The sequence below is a fragment of the Excalfactoria chinensis genome, chromosome 6 (genome assembly GCF_039878825.1).
Source record: "Excalfactoria chinensis isolate bCotChi1 chromosome 6, bCotChi1.hap2, whole genome shotgun sequence".
NCBI lineage: Eukaryota > Metazoa > Chordata > Aves > Galliformes > Phasianidae > Excalfactoria > Excalfactoria chinensis.
In genome coordinates, this window is record NC_092830.1 from 9,484,077 (window position 1) to 9,503,252 (window position 19,176).

The following is a 19,176-nucleotide window of genomic DNA, read 5'->3' on the forward strand; positions in this document are numbered from 1 at the left end:
GTTTTGGAAGAAGATCTTGAGGTGCAGTAAATCACTCTAGGTGGTGACAGTATTGCAATGAAGAGGATAGTGTGTCTCAAGCTAGTATTATATCAGGGTCTTTCTTTCTGAGTTGTCACAGTCCCATACAGTATCCATGAGTTGGCTGTAAAATTGGGCTTGACTTCTCAAATTCCAAAAAGTGTCTGCTATTTTTTCATTTCAAATTCAGAGATCTAAATAAGGGGAATTGAGGGGAAAATTAATACGGAATGAGGCAATATTTCCAGTCTGCATTTAACTCTAGATTGGCCACCATAAGCTACACTCCCCCACATTCCTAATTCCCAAAAGCAGCTATGCAAGCTCATTGTTTAAGAGGACTTCAGATGCCAAGAATGTGCTATCTGCATTTGCCAGAAATGTAGATTCATTTTTGCCTCTTCTCACTGGAGTTCCTGAAGCAGTGGAACCAGCTGCACTTATGGAACAACTGATAGCAGAAGGATATATCTAAGGTATGTCTTATTGCCAGCTGTTCTTACTGAAAGAATGTTTCAGTGTTGTTACCTGCTGCTTGGCACCCCCTGTCTCCTGCCTGTGCTTCTTCGGGATAGCTTAACCCATTGCTTCTGAGAGTACCTGGATGTGGGGTTCTATTGAGTAAATAATGGTTTCTTGTAGAACATGCCCTGAAAATGGCAAGGATGGCATCCCAGTCCGCGTAACTAGACAATTAAACTGAGTAGAAGTTTGTTCTTACTGTGATGAAATAGAAGGCTGGTGAAATGTTCCTACTGTTAGCTTGTTAGTTATCTTCCATTGCTTGTGAAAGTTCACATAAACTTGTGTATGTGCCAGGTGAATGATAGCAGTACCCTGTGTCACCCAAAGAGGTTGTGAATGCCCCATTTCTGGAGGTGTTCAAGGTCAGACTGGATGGGGCTGTGGACAGCCTGGTCTACTGTTAAATGTGGAGGCTGGCAGCCCTGCATGTGGCAGGGGGGTTGGAGCTTGGTGGTCCTTGAGATCCCTTCCAACCCAGGGCATTCTATGATTCTGTGTTACCCTGTGTCATTTCAAAAGTAGGAAAGAATTGCAATGTGGTGAGTTTATTCTGTTGATGACAGTGGTGGAGAACAGTAACTGTGAATGGTCTTTCAGTAAAGAGATGTAAGGAGCTCTGCTAGAGCATGGAGATCTATAAGGAATCTAAAAAAAGAGAAAAACTCTGAAAGAAGGTTGACAAGATAAAACTGTGGCTGAGTGCAGTTCTTATCTTAAAATAGCTAACAGTCTGTCTGATGAATTTTGATTGCAATGCATTGGAGAAATAAGTGCTTCTTTTGAAAAAGGAACTGATGCTGGTAGTTGTCATGCCCAAAATGAGTGGTACATTCTCTTGGGATTGTGGTGGAAAGAGCATTAACATAAAATCCAAAGTTTTATTTAAAGTTATTTATTGATCTGCTGTCATGAAACAAATATAATTCACAGTTCAACTCCCATATATGGATTCTAACTAATCTTTTAATGAGAAAGACGATCACGTAAGGCGGACTGTATTTCTGTATGACACCTATCAAGCCTTAAATTCTGAGACACAAATGTGAGACTGAAAGCATGAAAAGTTTGAGACCAGATTTAAACTTTTACCACTAAGCTGAATTTACTGCTTTTGACTGGAACTGAATCATCACTGCTGTAACCTGATTGCTTCTGCAGTCTGTAAAACTACCAAGAATACATTTTATTTTCTTACATTTTGTTTTCTGCTCCGTAGTTATATTAAGATCGCATGTTGATCCTAGAAATCATTTGCTGTGAAAATTTGCATAAAGTGATGACTGCCTTGGTTGAGGATACGAGGCTTATTAAATGCAGTAGAAATTTCTTTACAGAGAAGGGCAAAAAGACCACAAGAAAGTGGTGAGCTTAGAACAGGAGAGATGGTAAACACTCAGAGTACAGCCTGGATAACAGGATTCTGGATTAGTGGTTGTAATTAATATGAAAAAGTAAAGCAGTTCGGTGTTAGTTTAGTATTAGTGTCTGCTATTATGGGGCTTTCTGCGACTCCCTGTGCATTTCTGCAGTGTATTATTCTCTGTTCAGTTCACTTGAAATGAAAGAGAAAAAGATGATATGGAGCTGGTTTTACTGCAGTAAAAGAGCAGGCACTGTAATCCCAGGGTTGTATACTGTCATCTGCCTATTCTTACTGCTTTTTTGTTCCTCCTCCTTAGATGTCTGGTGTACTACATAGTCGTAAGTACTTTTCTGTGTAGACTGAAAGTAAAAGGTGTGGTTTTCTGTTTCAACTGCACTGCTCTCTCACTGCTTCTGATCACAAAGAAACAGTATAAGAACTACTTTTCATTACAGTTCTTTAGGACAAAGTAATCTTGTCAAGACTGAAGATAGAGCTAGCCTCTGAGAAAGCAGCGTACTGTGGGCATGAAATCAGTAAGGCATCAATTTCTGTGTGGTTAGCTTCTCCATGACTAGCTGACAATGACTATTTTTAAGCTTTCGCTAATAATTGCACCAGATAGTGATGAACAATGTACTTCTGCATTTGGAAGTCAGTCATGTGTTAACCTTGTTTAACATAATTTTGACACGTTAAATAAAAGAGAAGAATCTCTTTAATGCTCCCTGGTTTGGGGTGTGTCAGTATTTGTGCCTCAACTGGCTGCTCAGAGCTACCTGCTTGCAAGCAGGATGAGCAAATTCACTGTGAAGTAAAATGTGATTCCTAAAGGATTTTAGTGCTGCTTTTGTTCGTGTAATTGTCAAAATGAACATGATGGCTTTGAGAAATAGTCAGAGATAGGGACTACTGTGACATAAAGGGGTGGAGGCTGCCTAGCCAAATCCCTTCATCTGCACTCATGGAGGCTGATGTGATAATGGCAGATCTGTAGCTCTGTGGTATTGAGGAAAGGTGCACATTTCTCAGCTGCAGATACTGCTTCAGCTTCTCTGCTCTGAGACCAGATGTACAAGTCAAACATCTGCATCCTATCCATTGAAACTGGAGGAGAGCTGTCTTTGGGACTACATGAGTTACTGCTGAGGGGCAGTGGGAGATTGGGGTAATGATCCTAATCTCTTCTGCCTCTCACTTTTATTCTGCATTTGATCTTACTTTGTCATGCTAATGGTATTAGCAGTGTAGTTGGGGGTTTCTCTTATAAAAATGTGAAGCATCTTTTTGATGCTTAAAAGCCATCGGGGATGATAATGTGATGCACATAAAAACAAAAATTTACTCTGAATCTGGAGCTGGTGTGGGACAGTCATCTCTGGCCGAAACAAGCATTGTGATCTCTCAGAGGAGACTCTCAAATGGCTCAGCAAAGGCCTCATTCAATACAAGTGAATGAATATCCTGAAGTGACCACATCACATGACGTTGTTAGAGCTGAATTGTGGTGCTCAAGTAATTTACAGAGCTGTGTGTTCTGATGAGCAGTCTTGCTTTTGACTGTAGAGAGTGATATGAATTACACTTAGGCAAAGCACTTTTTATTTGAATATTTACCAGAGTGAGAAATTCTCTTGAAATAAAATTACACTGCAGTAAAATTCAAGGGTTTGATTCCCTTTAAGTGGGAAAACAACAGAGCAGAGGCTGAAATTCCATTCTCTTCCACCTTGCCCCTTCTTCCTAATTTCTGGAGTTTAAATTTTCAGAATAAACTACAGAGGAACAGTTAGAGAGGCAAATTGTTAACAGACCTTATGATGTATTTTGGTTCATTTTCCAGTATAATATTTTCATTTCTTGGTACTTTTTTCAAGTGGTTTGATAAGTTTGGGAAAGCACTGTGTGTGTGTTATTGTATGCACATTGAGATAGAACAATCATACCATTACTGAACAATGAGGATTGATGCTATTCATAAGGGCTAGACCAAGTCATGGAAAGGTACAAGGAAAGTAAGCAATCTAGTTATGTATGTGCTGAATTTGTTCCTTATCTCTTCCTGTCACTGTGGTGATGTGGGGTATGTGGTTTTATAAATTCTGATGTCAGCATGGATGAGTTGACCATAGAATATGGCCAGGTATATTCATTTTAAAAGAACAAAGTGCTTTTTCTACTAAATCCATGGAATACATTATATCAGCCTATTATCTGCCTCATCTGGGAGCCTATCAATTCTGATGTATGTTATCAAAACAGTCTTACTTGAGTGATTCATAAATGGAACATGATGCATCAGGTAATCCATTTTGAACTTTCATGTGCTCCTAGAATATGATATGCTCGTCTTTGTTTTATATAGAGAAGGGCAGATATGTGTACATTTTCTGCTAAAGAGAACTTTATGTATATTTTACATTGTGGAGTATGTATAGTTAAGACCATGTTGTGCAGGCAGTGAGCAGTATAAAACTGCCTTTGCTGCAGACCTATTAAAACCATTTCATCTCAGGTAATATTGCACGTGAACTAAACCAGACATTATGTCTAGTGTTATTTGCTGTTTGGATAATAAACAGACTTTGATTAACACCGTTATTAATTTGTCAAGTCATTCCAACACAATACTTAAGAGAAACGAAAGGTTTCCCTCTTCCCTCTCTTCTGTGGAGAATTTATCTACGGTGACATTATTTGCTGAAGTTCCCTGTCCTGTGATCATTTCATTATCTTGCAAGGTAAAAACTGGGTGAGTTCTGCCAAGTCAAAGGTAGACATTTTTTTTTTATCCATCAAGGCAAACAGGCATTATTTAGCTGTGTAAATACTTCTATTTTTCCTTTCTCTTGTGGCTTCTTATTTTCTTGTAACATCATGTGAAGAAGACAGAGAAATTCTGTAGGAGTGACTTCCCTTTACAATAGCCATGCTGACCCTTTCCCTGTATATCATATGCATATTTATTCACAAATTACCTTGATGATATTTTCAACTACTTACAGATCGTATCACTTTCTATCACTTGATTACTGATAGCAGATATTCTATTCTTCCCTTTCCTGGAACTTGTTCTTCAAAAATGGTATCAGCTGTGTGACCTTTTTTAGACTCCTTGTGGTCAGGCACTTCTAAGCAAGAGGTTACATAACACAGGTAGCTGCACAGCACTTTCACTGTTGATTTCTTCTGGAGCTGACGGATGAATGTATCACCTAAGTGTGTTGACTTCTTTAGTGTATGTAGTTTTTTGTTGCTTTTTTTTACTTATAGTGTCATCCAGCTACACTAGTGAAAAATCTCCTGATACACAACTTATTTTTAGAAGATTCAGTCAGGGAGTCTTACCAGAAGTTGCTCTATTGTTTTAAAAAAGAAAAAAAAAAAAGTAGTTTTTTTGTGCAATAATATTCTCTGAGCATTCCCTTTATAAATTGAAGAGTAATGACTTCTACATATATTATTAGTTTTTATGAGTCTTGCAAGTTGTTCCTAGAAGTTTTTGTGTCCTTTGTATTTGGCTTGTGCTCCTTTATGTAGCCTTCCAGAACTTAACAGTCCTTCCTATTTTCTGTGGTGAAACGCTTGCTTTCTGAAGAACATCTTTGCAGTTTTTTTGCCACTATTTAACCATGTCTGCTGTTTGTTTCTTTCTCACACTTGTTTTGTTTCGATGGCAAATCATATTTATGAAGTGCTTGTTTTTTTGCTAGCTATTACTCACTGTCTGAAATGGAATGAGATAAAAGTTCAATTGCTGAAATTTCATACAAGTGTTTCATTGTCCGTGTAATTTGAATTAATACTTTACCAAGTTAATTTAATTACATTAATCCAATTCACTGAATTTCTGTAATACTTTCATCTGGATTTTGGTATGTGAAATACTTGGAGGAAAGCTCTTCCTCTTGTAGCAGAAATGCTAAGTCACAGCCTGAACCAGTGATTGAGCACCTGGGGGGGAAGGCAGAGCCAACCAAGGGAAGATCAGAGGTGCATGTAGTGAACGTGAGTGACCAGAAGGGGTTGACCCAGAATCAACCCTTCATTGACGGGTTGGCAGTGAGGGAAGGGCATCACTTGCTGTAGATCCATATATACCTTCATTCAGTATGATTTCATAATACATAAATCATTCTATAGATGGTGGAAAACAAACTGTCCATACATCATTGCTTTGTAAGAAGAAATTTCAAGAGGCTATTAAAAAAGCACTTCAGACAGTGTGAGGCTGATTGATGTTCAGAGTTCTCCTAGTAAATACATGTTTCTTCTCTTTCTTTCCATATTGGCTAGGATCTTGCTCATTCTACTCATTGCTTGGCAAAAGAATACTTGAAGCACATACTCTGAAAACCTGACAGAGAATAACTATGAAATTATCTTCATGCTTTTATTGTAGATTGTCTTCTTTGTAAATAGTGGTATATGGGAACATTATTTTATATCTTCTTTAGAACCATTCAGTGTGATGATTTGCAAGTTATCTTAATTGTCATCTTTTATTTACTGGTTTGGAATACATCTAATTGGGAAAAGATCTTGATGTTCTTCCTTAGTGCTCTCTAACAACAGGAAGGTATTCTAGTAGCATGGGAATTTTCTGTTCAAGTACAAGCATTTCTTGGTCATGGAAACTAGATGCTTTTACCTCTATAAAATGTTTTTGAACTAGTAATGTGATTTTCCAAGTCTGTGTCATTTGACAGATGTATTTTAAACTTTATTTAAGCTGTTTCCTTATATTGTGGTATTTTGTGGAAAAATGGTGTAGACTTTACTGTAGTAACTTGTAATGTTTCAACCTCCAATTTTTCATCTCTTTAGCATTAGATGGCACTGTTTTCCAAGCTTACCTTTCAATCTTTCATGAGTGAGTCTGAGAAGCTGAAAGCTAAAAACGAAACACCATCAAATAATGGAGGTTTTAGGATATTTACCAAGAGATAATTTAATTAAAATGGGGCAGACTGAATTGGAAACATAATGACCATTATCGTTTGGAAGCACAGAGACTTTCCAAATTAATGCTGTTACTGCTTTGGATTAATAGAACACTCCCTTAATACACACAACATAATCTCTAGTACAGCTTATTAAATATATTCTCTTGTACAGCTTAGTGATGTGACCTTTGGATTTATTTACATATGGCTGATATAACTGACACTAAAACAGTGAGTAGTTCACCTCCATGTCATGGTGTGTTTGTTTCCTGTCTTTGCAGTCCTCAGGCTTGTTGTGGCAGCTCTCCTGCTAGCAAATGAAGCTCAGCAAACACACCTGTACCATCTTAAAATATTTTAGTTGAGAACCACCACATCAATTGAAATGAAGAGGGTTTGGCATGCTCTTACTAGTCATCATAGAAAGAAGAAAAATTTCCTGAAGAGACAGTTGCATACCTCTGAAAATGCACACTCAGTGGGTGCCCCTGTTTATCTTTTGGGAGTCTCCTGACTCCTTTCTCTTTTCTGACTGCATGTAGCAAGGATGTCCATCGGTCACAGTTGGAAGGGGCAGATCATTGCTTTGCATTGGGGTAACTTGCAGGCTTCAGTCAGTGCAGGCTGTGATCAGGACTCTTGATGGTTTGTGGAATCAGATCTAAAAACTGGATTCAGATATTGTTTTAGCAGTTCATAGTGTTTCTTCCAGCAGAAGGAAGCTACTAGCACACAGGGAAAATACATTCTGCAGCCTTAAACCAGGATTTGCAGCCTCCAGGCTTGTTCTCTTCAGAGCTCCCCAGGATTAAATTATCCTTGTTACGATTTGGATGTGTCTTCATATATTTGCCGTCCTATTCATATCTAAGCAAACAGAACCTTTTTGTGGGTATTTGAAAACAGCACTGGAAATGATAATGTCATTGTGTAGCTAAGTATCAATGAGTCACTTGAGTGTAAATGCCAATTCGAGTGCGGTTGTTTTAAGAATCAACAATATAAATTGAATATTTCTCATCTGAAAAAGGATTTTTTTCAATTATATCAAAAAGTTTAAAAATGAAACAGGAAGCTTTATTTTTACCCACAGCTCCAGCTTTACCTTTTGATTAGTAGTTGGTATCATTTTCCTCCTCTTTTGTGATATCCCTTACTTTCTGATTACAGGAACATACTGCAAATGTTTAGGGAAACAAATAAAAAGGATTCTTGGTCACTGAAGTGGGAAAACAACCAGTTCAGAATGCTTGCGTTAAGCCCTGAGTGGTTAAGGACAAGTGGTCTTGCTGCAAGCAAAGCACTACTTTTCAACTGTCAACAGTGTTTAAATTGATCAGTGGAGATACACAGAAATCCACACCTGAATAGTTTGCTTTATTGTGAACAACACTGCAAGGACAGTGTAGTTAGGAACTGGCTTGGATGTTTTGGGGATTTCCTTCTTCTGGAACAGTAGCCTACATTTTGCTTTCTCACAACTGTCCTCTGATGCCCCTTTCCATTGATCATTAATAGTATTGGCAGGAATGATTTTATTTTTCTCCAGTATCTACAGGTCTGATATTATATGGGTAAAATAATGGTTTACCAGCCACCTCTCACAGTGTGTAATACTTGTTTAGGACAATGAGCAATGTGGTAAAATGACCATTGAGTCAGGAAGCACATGCCAGCTATTACCTGCTACCTTTGTGATGTACATATATAGATGATTCATACAGGAGAAATAAAAGCTCATCCTCTGCTTGGTCCAAGTTGAAAAAGAATTGTGACTGTGATACTTCTGTTGCTTGTTTGTAGAATTTTTATTAGCTGAACGTCTCTTTTTCCTCTAAGATTCCAGTTTCTATAGAGAATTAATTTGGTAGTGGTAGTGGTCCTTGACATGTTCAATATTAAAATCGACCAGGACACAGGTTATTGGAGATGTCTTAGTGTATTTGTCATGTGAATGTTTGAGGCTTATTTCTCTCACACAGTACGGTTACCTTTGGGTAATACTATAGCATTGAGCACTTATACTCCTGTCAATAAATCATAGAATCATATAATCCTTAGAGTCAGAAGGGACCTTCAAAGGTCATCTGGTCCAACTCCCCTGCAATGAACGGGCACACCACAGCTAGATCAGGTTGCCCAGGGCCTGATCCAGCCTCACCTTGAAAGTTTCCAAGGACGGGGCATCAACCACGTCTTTGGAAATCCTGTTACAGTGCTTCACCACTCTCACTGTATAAGACTTTTTCCTTTTATCCAAACTAAATCTACCCTCTTCAAGCTCAAAATAAACACACATTTATGTTTCAGTTACCGTGTTGTTTACAACACACCATCCTTTTTGCAACTTACTCCCTGCAAGCACATGCTTTTATTGTATGCCCTGCTCAGTAGAAGATCTCAAAATACACATGGAGCTATTTTCATGATCAAGAAATTTTGGCACTCACGTAGTTTACAGCATGAATATTTGTTTTATTATTTGGCAGTGAGGTGCAATATAGGATAGAGGAAATTGTGTAGTTCAGTGTGAGCTGCTGTCGAGGAAATATTTGAGCAATGTTGGTAATGCCAGTGTGAGAAAAGGCCACACAGCAACTTGACAGGCTTGTGACAGTCTCTGTGGTCTTCTGACATTTCTGTGGCATCCTGAGGAAAAGAGACAACTGCAGTCAATACTTTACCTTGGGGAGGAAAAAGAAAAAAAAATAAATCAATCTATGTGTAGGTGAGAATGCTTTGCTCATGCTACAAAAAATGTTATGTAGGTTTTTGACAAAGTTGCCTGATTGCAGGATGTTATATGAAAGGAGGGAGAAGATTTAGCTGAATCTACTGAGTAAAAGCACATGGAGTCTGGTAGTCCAGAGTTTTGGAAAATTATACCTTTGTGGCAGCAAAGATGAGCCTAGTCCTAAGGTAGTTACTTGGAGGTCAGAAAATAATCTAGTTTAAATCTATTACTCCACCCACACATGTAATATTTCTTCCTACCCAATTTTCTCTGATGGGTAAGGGAATTGTTGCTGTGGAAACTGTGCACGTGAACACAGAAAGCATGGGTAAAAGTTTTGTATCTGCTCATCTTCAGGCATGTTTAAGAGGAAGGATAACTGCAGTCGCTAATTCTATCTGCTGTAATGCTTCAAGAAAGACTCTGGGGTTAACTTGAGCCTGAGCCGAATGTTCATCATTGAGGATGGCTTTAGAAGAATTATAATAATACTTTTGCTCAAAAAAAAGAGGAGTTTACTAGATATCTCAACAGACAAACTTATTCATTCAATTGAGATAAACTGTCATAGCAATGTTTAATGTTAAAGAAGCCATGTGTGGAAAATTACAAACACGATGATGAGAAATTAAAATGTAGTGGTAGTGTGTTATAATCCTTCAAAAACATTATTTCCTTTTCACATCCTAACAATGTATTATGTCTTGCAGAGTACTCTATCTTAAATGTTTGCAAAGGTTTTCAATAGAAAAATTGCAGGAAGGTTTTATAAACAGTAAAAAACATCAGGACATAGCTCTTCATGTTGTTTCATATCACAGCTGGTTTTGTTGTTGATGTGTTCTCATCTTCATGGGGTTTTTTGTTTGCTCGTTTTGTTTTGAAAAGTCCTGGGTAAGAGGTAGGGAGGGAGCTTCAAGATTAAAAAGTGAGTGCGTCCCCTGTGTTTGTTACATTATAAACCTTTGAGTTTACTACCTTCAACAAAGACTTCAACATTAGTATTTCTGAGAAAATCGTTTTGCTTCTGGTAACCGTCTAAGTTGATCAATACTCAAATAATTAGCCAACAATCGCAGTGAGTAATTCTCAACTGATGAAAATGATGGTTTATAGAGGATTGGAAGATAGAAATTCGTTTTTATTCAGGATTTTAAAATGCTTTGAATAGTCCAATGAAAATGTACTGCAAGTATATTAGAAGTCATTTTAGTATCATTGGTGCATAGAGAAAAGGGTTTTCAAGCTGTTCTGATAAGGCTTCCATCTTCTCCCTTATGCATGATTTTGTGAACCAGCTTTCTGTGGTGTTTTGGGTGACCAAAATTTACAGTTTGCAGTAAGAGCCAATATTGTAGCTGCAATGGAGTTGCATGTGAACAACAACAAAAATTAAATGCAAAGTCATCAAGTTAAACTAATTTAAAAAATTGTTTTAAGTTGCAAACAGTCGAGAGAATTGAGCATTCTAGATTCTTAGACATCTATTTCTGAGTGCAGACCTGTGGTGGCACATGGCCATATGATTTAATTATTGCTAGAAATGAACTGGAGTTGCATGGCTTCAATAGAATATAATTGTTAAAATGCTTGTAAATATAAGGAATTTCAATATAAAATATCATAGCTTAGGATAAACATTTGTATTTGCTGTTGGAGAGATTTGGTGCTGTTCTACCTTAAAGGGAAACAAATTCAAAGCTAACAGCTTGATTCATTTGTTCATCTGCATTCCTTCTGTATGCAAGCTCCATCTCTTGAATATCAAATAGTTACGTTACCAAATGCTTCTAGCTGCAAAACATTCCAGCATATTGCATTGATGCTTCTGTCCAATCACTTAACCTATTTCTTTTCATGCTCTCCAAAGACAGCCAGATGGTTCCATAATGTACATCAACACTCAGGCATAAAATGCACTTCAGTACCACTCTGCGGTTCCACACTGGTGGATCCCAATGCAGTGTTTTCAGAATAGTGATTACTTCAGAGGAAGCCGGTTTGACAGAATGTGTTTCATGGAGGTGTTTATAGCTTTGTTGATGGAAATCCATAACATTGTAAAGCTGATGCTGCCTCTTTTTGTACAAGGAAGCAGATCAGTTATCTTCTAACACAAGTCTCATTCTAAAAATTCCCAGTTTCCCTGGGCTTTAGCTGTAGCTCACTGTGTAACCATGTGTTGCTCTGCACCTTCTGAGGGATGGTAGCTTGACCTCAGGATAAAGGTTTATAATAGGTGGTCCTACTGCATAGTCTTTGTATGCAGTCATAAGTACTTAGTGCAAGGAAGATGTGAAAAGGATGGTTATAACAAGTATTGAAGTTGATGTCTGGTTAGAGTGTTATGTATCCAGCATGCACGATGTCTTGTATTGTGGTTTTTTCAAGGAATAGATCTTCAGAAGCATAGTGAGAACACAGTTCATGCACCATACAGCATTAGTGTGTTTTCCCAGTCATAGAATCATGAAAATAGTCCTTTTCCCTCCTTTTATATGAAAGACTTTTCTCCTGCCTTTACAAGGTTTATATTTCAAGTGCATCAAACAACATTTGGAGGCAATTATAAATAGATTTTCTAGAAGTAAAATGCATACGACTTAAATGTGTTGAAGAACAGCTTTTGAAGTATGGAATATGTTAGGAGCTTGACTTCTCTGAGTTCCTGTATGTTCATCTAAGGGATGGGGAGGAAGACAATAGTAATGTATATCAAAAAAAGGACAAAATTAAGCAATTTGTTTAAAGTGTATGGAAATGTTTGTTGTTATTGTGTGGTGTTTAAGGTTCAAAGGATCTAAAAATGCCCCTGTAACTCATGACAGGGTCTTGCTGGTCGGGTAAAAAAGGCAAGCAAACACATTAAAGTGGAACAAGTATTTTTGGCATGCCTATTTTTGAAGATATTTCTCATGTCCTCACTGTAGCTACCTAATATTACTTTCCTACCTTTTTCAGAATAAAGGAAATATGACAATATTTCTGTGAATGTCTGCCTTACAGACTGAATGAAAAACACCAGCACTATAATAATACTGTGCTTCTGAACACTTGACAAAACAATAATAATAAAACACCTCTTTAAACTGCAGTACTAATTCTTAGGCAGCCCCACGTATTTTTTTTGTTTTTTGGTTTTTTTTTTGTTTTTTTTTTTTTTTTTTTTTTTACTTTAGCTATACAGACTAAAGGCTCTAAATAATAAAATACTTTGTATGTTATAAAAAGAAATACTGATCATAGTTCTTCTGCTCTGGTCTCGTGTGCCTTTTTGGATGTGGAAGGATTGTGCCTTCTTAGATGTTTGTCACTTAATGATACAGGAGCAGAAAAAGTAATGCAAAGACAGGTTTAAGAACTGTCCAGATTCTATGCTACAGTTAAAAACTCAAACTTGTGAATTCACTATTTCAAAGAATTCAGGCCGTTGTGACTTGAACTTGGTTTAGGGCTTAATTGGCCCCATTCTAGCCCCAAAACAAAGCATAACAAACCCCAAAACTCTTGAAGAGAAGCTGTGAATCTGGAATCTTCTGATATGGGTGAGCAATCTTCCCTTCCTTTATAGTACCTTTCTATTGTGCTGGTCTTCTGTCATCATGCCTCTGTTGTAACATTGCTGTAACACATTTCCTACTATACTGATCTGTCCAAATGCTACACATACACAGATCTTTTATCTTTTTAATCTTTATTCGGTGTTTTTTTTTTTTTTTGTTAATCAGGAAGTATTTTTATTGTTGTTCATGGAGTTCCAAATCAGGCTGCTTTGTGAGAGATCAGCTAGGAGCCATAAGGTGGTGTATAGGGGATGGATAAGTGTTGTCATCTTTACATTGCCAGAGCATTGCACAGCACAGTGTCTGTGCAGTGTTACCATGCAGACACAGCTGTGCTGTTACAGTGAAGTGTCTGTTGTCTTTGAACATTCAGTGGCGGACATGAAATGAGCAGGACAAAATGAGAGTATCTAATTCTTTCCATTCCTTAAATTTTTGTGATAAGATGATATGTAGCATACAGAGTAGGAAAATCAGATCTTATTCTTAAACCAGGAAAGTGTGGTATGAAAATAAAGATTAAATATCAATCTTCCTATTATTGCAGTGCTTCTACTACAGTGTAGCTTCCAAGTATGTATTTCCCTTATTATTTTAGGAAGTATTAAATAGAGGAAGCATTTAATGCATTTAATGAAATATGAGTTACATCATCCACCTTTCATTGACCTTGACCTGGTGTTGATAATGAAATGATCTGGATATTTGTAAAATCAGTGAAATGATCTGGACGTTTGTAAAATTAGCATTTATCACAAGGCAATCAAATATGATAGCATGTGGGAATACTTTCAGTGGCTTATAAATACTAAAATGTGTGTGCTTCTGTTTATGTGAATGAGGGCAGAAGTCTTTATCATTTACATTCCTAAAACTACCCTTGAGATACCTCTTGTATCAGATGCACAAATACAATACTAGCAATGTCAGTAATGAGGCATTAAGAAGAAAAGTAATTTCCTTATTACTGTGATATTGCGTTATCTTTAATGTCACACAGAAATTTTTTCAGATGACAGCAAAATATGATTTTAGGGATAAAAATGAATGACTTTGTATAAACAGCTTGATTTTTTTGATGGTGCTTGTTGTGTGGCAATATAGAATTGTGACTCTACTACATTATTAGAAGCTAAGATAAAAGATTTTGGTGCGCACAATTAAAAATAAAAAAGAGAAGGATTACCAGGTAACCAGATGAGTATCTAGGAAGGGAAATTGTGGTTCTCTTTCTACTGTTTACAAATACTAAGAAAAATATTTGAATGTTGCAAGCTTCAGTTTGTTCTAATGTATTCCCTTTGTTCTTGAGGGCAGGTAAGTTGTAAGTGCTACCAATTCCCCAAAAAAGAAATCTTTATTTAGAATTGGATCTGTAAAATTCATTTCTGAAGTGTGCTGCTTCACTATAATGTATGTAAACATTTGTCCAACTCTTTTGGTGTACATATATGAAAAAACACTGCCAGATTGTGCTGTTGCTTATTCTGTGACTTTCTTATCTGTGGTATTCTGATCAGGATGTTTCATTCCTAGTTTGACACACAGGACTTGCAAATCAGATGTATTTAAAGTTCAAGCATGGGAAAGGGAGACTGTTGTCTTCGATATAGACCCAGTGTATTGAGCAAGATCACATACCATCTCATGCTACAGTCAGGAATGTCAAAATTTTGACTTGATCTTCTTCAGTACAACTTCTACACTAAGTTTTTTAATGTGGTGATCTCTGTTCTCTCTGTTCATTCCTTGCTCTGTTAGATTTTATCTTTCTGTGAACAGTCCTTGACTTCAGAACAAATTTGTGTAGCTGAAAAATAATCTACTTCCAAAGCAGTAAATTATGGTGACTGGTTGAAACCTCTGGCCTTTCCAGAACACCATTTGTCAGCTGAACCCTAATGCTAGTGGAGAGAGAAAAGTGCATAGTTATATGTGTAGCCCTGTGGTGTGGCATCCATGTTTTAGTTCTGTCAAAAAGCTTCTGTAAACTGTGCTGGGCTGGTGAAGACATAGCCATGTAACTCACTGCTTATTAATGCTTTTCATATCCAAGACATAACAGTTCACTGTTATTGAGCAGAGAAAGTAACTGGTCCCACTTCCCTCAGATGAAACCCATGTAATTTTCAAGTTCAGAAATAAAACTTGTTGTCACATATGATGCAGATTATTCAGACTCTTGCAAAGAAACATTTCAGTGTCTGTTAAGCTTTAATTATATACTACCTTTCTATCTTTCAACTGATGTTTAACATGGTATTTTCTAGAGTATATTTTTATATGGAAACAGGCAGAGTTGCTTAACATAGCTAAATTATAGTTCTGAAGCATAAGTTCTCAAACTTTGCTATGTAGTACTGATCATCAAGTTTCAGCTGGCAGTACTAGAAGCTTCTGGCTGTTAACAGATGTAGGAAGTTGCTTGGGTGGTGGTTGCTTATGGTATAGGTAGATGCAGTCTACCTATAGGCAGATGAGTCCCTCATTATTTCTTAGGGTTGAGGTGACACTTCTGGTTTATTGTAGAAGCAGTTCAGTTACTCAGCCAGTTAGCTGCCCCAGAATGTTAATATTGGGCATTTGTGATAGAAATTGCATATATTCTAGTCCATAAATGTTTTAAAAATCTTATTTTGAAGATATTTTTTTCTACTTTGCTGAAGTTCCTGCCAAGCCTTCTTTCATATTTCAAGTATTGAAGTGGAATTTAGCTTTGAAATAGCTTTTTGCTTTAAGGAGAAACTTTATTGATCAAATACGCAAAAGAAAGAACCCCTAACCCAACAGAAAAGATATTGCTGTCTGTTTCCAATTAGAAAATCCCATATGGTTAACTCAGTTCTTTGGTTGGAAAAGTTCCTAACTGCTTACACATCGGTATTGAATCTTGTCTTAATGAATCAGCTTCCTCTTGCAGGGAATGTTGTATATACTGAAAGTAAAGTAATTTACACAAGCTATAAAAAATTTACCAGTAATAAATTTCAGAGCTAGTGCTGTGCTAGGTTTATTAGTACTTTTAACAATATTGTATTTATAACCTCACTTCAGGAAGCGTTACAAAGCTAATATAATCAATTCCCTATAAATGCTTTTGCAGTACAATAGAATATTCAAGACTAACTCAATGATTTTTGTGTTGCTGAGACTTCTTTACAAATTTTCAGAGTGCCTACATGAATTTCTTGAGCTTTCTAGTAGTCTCAGATCTATCTTCAGGTGTGAGCTAATTATCAGTTTTGAACTAATCCTCATCAATGAAGGCATTTTCTGAGGGCTGTGTATTTGACCAAAATGAGATGAATCACAGCCTTGGGGGTGTGTGTGTGGGGGGGGGGGGTTCCTCCTGTTACTGTTGTTTTGAATAGCAGAAAAGATCTTTAGACATTCTGAACTTCCTCTGAAATACTCCCCAAGTGTATTTGGAAGTGCTTATTTACTTGCTTTATGTAGAGTATCTGCTGTATGAGGAAAGGCTGAGAGACATGGGACTGTTCAGCCTGGAGAAGGCTGAGAGGGGATTTTGTAACTGTTTTTAAACATTTAAAGTGCAGGAGTCAAATTGGTGAGAGTGGACTATTGTTGGTAGCAAGCAACAATAGAACAAGGGACAACAGGTAGAAACTAGAACACAGAAGGTTTCATACAAGGAATAGCTTCTTCACTATCAGATGGCAGAGCACTGGAACAGGCTGCCTGAGGAGGCTTTTGGGGCTACTGTGCAGGTATTCAAGACCTGCCTGCACACCTACTTGTGCTACCTGCTGTAGGGATCCTGTTTTTGCAGGAGGATTGGACAAGGTAATCTCTAGAGGTCTCTTCCAACTCAAACAGTTCTGTGACTTCTGTGTTTATTTACTAGAATTAAAAACCAGAATGGATTTCAGTTTATAAGTCAATACTTGGATTTGGACTAAATGGTAGAAAGTATGGACAAGATTGCTTGTGGAATAGGTAGTTCAGAAGAGTTTTCATGTTGAAAGAAATGATTTGGTCTGAAAAAGACCTATGAATTTTACCTGTTTTTCTAACATAAACAGTTGTTCAAAATAATGTTTTTTTTTTCCTTTTCTGGAAAAGAAAACAGGCAGAACTTATGCAATAAAGTATTTGATTACTTATATATTCATGTTTGTAGCCAAAAGGAAATAGGAAAAAGGAAATTAAATTTCTAAGTTAATTCAAGTACAAAATGTGAAATATTTAAGAACTTGCAACACTTTCATCTTTTCTAGTGGAAAGGTCTATTTAATTATGTAGAGTTGGTGGCCTATTTTCTGGCAATTTTTGTTTTAAAATTAGTCTTGGAAAAGATGCATTTTGTCAAGGATTAGCTATTTTTGATAAACTAATAAAAAAAGTTGATTAGGTTGAGGATGGACTGTAGCTAGAAAGAGAGAAATTCTGGCATGCTCTTCAGCTTTCCACTTAAGTGTTAACTTTGCCTTCTCAAGGTTCATATGGTATAAAAACATGGTGTCCCTCAAGCTGGAATATGCTTTTGGTTTTTTTTTTATTCTTGGTTACTGATTATTTTTTCTTTAAAATGCAAACATGTAATAGTATAGGGATTCAAAACTTTGTATTATAATTTCTCGCCTTTTTAATTGCCATTCTGGAAAATAAAGTTAAAGACAGCTCAGGAAGTCTGTTCTATGTAAATAGAGTGGGAATGTTGTATCATTACCTCAGTAGGGAAAGGGAATCCTCTTCAAAGCTCAGTTTTGTTAGGGGAAGATTAGGAGATTCACTGTGAGCACATTTCAGATGCATTCTACAAGTAGTTGTACTTGAAGAATAATTCAGGAAATTCTGCAGGAAAAGAGTGAATGTACACAAATCCCATGCTGAGGACACTGCTGGTAGAGGTATAGGTTTTGTATTTGGGAGAGGCATTTATTTGAAGAGTTGGTCTGGGTAAACATAATTAAATGTGAACATGAGGTGATGAACTGGCTGAATCTAGGCTGAGCAGAGAGCTGGCATGCAGGATTTCTCTGGCTAGCGCTGTGCTGACACTAGTTGCTAAGACCATTGAGATGTAGTGTGAAGATTGTCTGTATTTGCACACCAAGGTGCCAGCCTAACTGTGCTGCCTCAAGCTCTGCTGTTGCTTACTCCTTAGCTCCGTGGGTATGTTAGCACTTGGCATATAGAATAACTTTCTCTGTCATGTCAGAACTGACATCTTGTCTAAATAATTGTTTTTTAGGTTTTATGATCAAGCTACAGTAAAAAGAATAAGAAATCCTAACAACTCAGAGTGAATATTGACTGCACTATATTCCAGATTAGAAACGCTTCATATTTAATAGTTTTTCATATTTAAAACAGATTATTTGGAAGAAAAAAGCAACAACAACAACAAAAAAAACCAAAACAGCGAACACACTTATTACTTACTTTAATATTGCTTGTGTGGTACATGAGTACTAAGCAACTACTGTCCTCCTTTGAGAAAAGGTGAAAACAGGTTTTGAATTTAATGCACATCATTATGAACTGGATTTTGTTACTTACCTATTTTTCCAATTCCATGCATTTGACGACATCCCTTACATGCAGGCAATGCAACACTCAGCCTTCAATCTCAGCTCTTCTGCATACCTTGGTCAGGCAGCTTTCTATTATGTGTGGGGGAAGTGAAGCTCCTCTTTTAAGTGGACTGTTACAGAAATGGTTGACTTCCTCCCCCCAGCAACATGACATAAGGATCCTGTAAGTTATATCAACTATTTGTATCAGGACTGTCAATGGTTTACAGGCTGGTTCAGCCCAGTTCCATGACTAGTGGGGCGAAGGGCTTTTGCAAAATCTGTGCCTCCAGAAAAGGGTAACAGGGGATCCCCAAATCCTCTTTTTGTCCTTCAGGCTAAAGCAGATAAATTGAGATGCATGAAAACATTTGTTTTTCTGTCAAGTCATTGCATCATCACGCAATACCTTGGTGTCTTTATTTTCTGACAGGCTGTCGTCATGTATGATTCTAATAGGCTGCATTTATTTTTCAAAATTAATTGG

At 37.1% G+C, this 19,176-nt stretch overlaps 1 protein-coding gene across 17 annotated transcripts in view; it reads left to right on the forward strand.

Moving 5' to 3' along the window:
• Positions 1 to 19,176, forward strand: part of LOC140253758 (protein FAM13A-like) — a 212,353-nt gene that overhangs the window by 40,734 nt on the left and 152,443 nt on the right. Inside the window, exon 5 of one of the 17 annotated variants that reach the window (XM_072339561.1) lies at positions 7,137 to 7,333. The exons of the other annotated variants lie outside the window; for them this stretch is intronic. The gene's annotated coding sequence lies outside the window, so the exon portion shown is untranslated. The remainder of the gene's footprint in view (positions 1 to 7,136; positions 7,334 to 19,176) is intronic. 17 annotated transcript variants of the gene reach the window in all.